The sequence below is a fragment of the Aptenodytes patagonicus genome, chromosome 25 (assembly GCF_965638725.1).
Source record: "Aptenodytes patagonicus chromosome 25, bAptPat1.pri.cur, whole genome shotgun sequence".
NCBI classification, from domain to species: Eukaryota; Metazoa; Chordata; class Aves; order Sphenisciformes; family Spheniscidae; genus Aptenodytes; species Aptenodytes patagonicus.
Genome location: NC_134973.1, coordinates 353,892 through 356,373, shown reverse-complemented (window position 1 = coordinate 356,373; position 2,482 = coordinate 353,892).

The window sequence follows — 2,482 nt, the reverse complement described above, 5'->3', positions numbered from 1 at the left end:
TGCTTTTCCATGATGTTATTTTCTATTATTTGTCCTCAGGACCATGACCTTACAAAGTTAGGGATGTTGCTTTCAGCATTATATATTCATTTCCTTATCTCCATGTGCCTATGTCATTGGTCAAATACTAAATTCAGATTTTCACAAGGCCTTTCCCTAAAGCTTTTTCCTTGATGCCATCTTTTGCATATGTCCATAAACTGGCAAAGCTGCATGAGGCTTACTTCACATGCAGTACATAGCACACAAGCACATACTTCCATCTAGGAAATCCACCCCAAACAAAGGTTATGTGGAAGAGGTCTCTGAGGCTTAAACAATAATGAGTTTACATTACTCACTGAAATATTGCATTAATGGCATGGTATTTAAGCAAAGTGAAAGCTGTTAGTTCTTCTCCCCTTGATATCCCTTTTTCTTGTCTTCTGTTCCCTAAGGGACAGGAACTAAGGTGAATAACATGGCTGATGGGGCAAGGGCATAGAATCATAGAATCATAGAATCATTAAGGTTGGAAAAGATCTTTAGGATCATCAAGTCCAACCATTAACCTAACACTGCCAAGTCCACCACTAAACCACGTCCCTAAGCACCACACCGACATGTCTTTTAAATACTTCCAGGGATGGTGACTCAACCACTTCCCTGGGCAGCCTCTTCCAATGTTTAACCACTCTTTCAGTAAAGAAATTTTTCCTCACGTCCAATCTAAACCTCCCCTGGTGCAACTTGAGGCCGTTTCCTCTCGTCCTATCGCTTGTTACTTGGGAGAAGAGACTGACACCCACCTCACTACAACCTGCTTTCAGGGAGTTGTAGAGAGCGATGAGGTCTCCCCTCAGCCTCCTTTTCTCCAGACCAAACAACCCCAGTTCCCTCAGCCGCTCCTCACGAGACTTGTTCTCCAGACCCCTCACCAGCCTCGTTGCCCTTCTCTGGACACGCTCCAGCACCTCAACGTCCTTCTTGTAGTGAGGGGCCCAAAACTGAACACAGTATTCGAGGTGCGGCCTCACCAGTGCCGAGTACAGGGGCACGATCACTTCCCTGCTCCTGCTGGCCACACTATTTCTGACACAAGCCAGGATGCCACTGGCCTTCTTGGCCGCCTGGGCACACTGCCGGCTCATGTTCAGCCGGCTGTCAACCAGCACCCCCAGGTCCTTTTCCGACAGGCAGCTTTCCAGCCACTCTTCCCCAAGCCTGTAGCGTTGCATGGGGTTGTTGTGGCCAAAGTGCAGGACCCGGCACTTGGCCTTGTTGAACCTCATACAGTTGGCCTCGGCCCATCGGTCCAGCCTGTCCAGGTCCCTCTGCAGAGCCTTCCTACCCTCGAGCAGATCAACACTCCCGCCCAACTTGGTGTCGTCTGCAAACTTACTGAGGGAGCACTCGATCCCCTCATCCAGATCATTGATAAAGATATTGAACAAGATTGGCCCCAAAACTGAGCCCTGGGGAACACCGCTCGTGGCCAACTGGATTGAACTCCATTCACCACAACTCTCTGGGCCCGGCCATCCAGCCAGTGTTTTACCCAGCGCAGAGTACACCTATCTAAGCCGTGAGCTGCCAGCTTCTCTAGGAGAATGCTGTGGGAAACAGTGTCAAAGGCTTTACTGAAGTCCAGGTAGACCACATCTACATCTTCATCCACTAAGCAGGTCACCTGGTCATAGAAGGAGATCAGGTTGGTCAAGCAAGACCTGCCTTTCATAAACCCATGCTGACTGAGCCTCATCACCTGGTTGTCCTGTACGTGCCGTGTGATGGCACTCAAGATGATCTGCTCCATAACCTTCCCCGAGCCTGAGGTCAGACTGACAGGCCTGTAGTACCTCAGATCCTCCTTCCGGCCCTTCCTGTAGATGGGCGTCACATTTGCTAACCTCTAGTCATCCGGGACCTCCCCCGCTAACCAGGACTGCTGATAAATGATGGAGAGTGGCTTGGTGAGCACTTCTGCCAGCTCCCTCAGTACCCTTGGGTGGATCCCATCCAGCCCCATTGACTTGTGTGTGTCTAAGTGGTGTAGCAGGTCACTATTTCCCCTTGGATTATGGGGGCTTCATTCTGGTCCCTGTCCCTGTCTCCCAGCTCAGGGAGCTGGGTACCCTGGGAACAACTGGTCTTACTATTAAAGACTGAGGCAAAGCCAGCATTAAGTACCTCAGCTTTTTCCTCATCTTTTGTCACTATGTTTCCCCCCGCATCCAATAAAGGATGGAGATTCTCCTTAGCCCTCCTTTTGTTGCTAATGTATTCACAGAAACATTTTTTATTGTCTTTAGAAACATCACCAGTCAGGGCCCAGTTCCACAGTTCCCAAGAAAGGCAAGCAGCATGGACTCAGAGATGATGGCCAGGTCCAGCCAAGAGTCCAGACCATAAGACAATAGCATGGTGATGAAGTAGGTCTGAGGTCAAGCCAGGTCTGGTGATTGCTGGGCAGGCACACAGTGATAAGGCAAGGCTGAGGTCA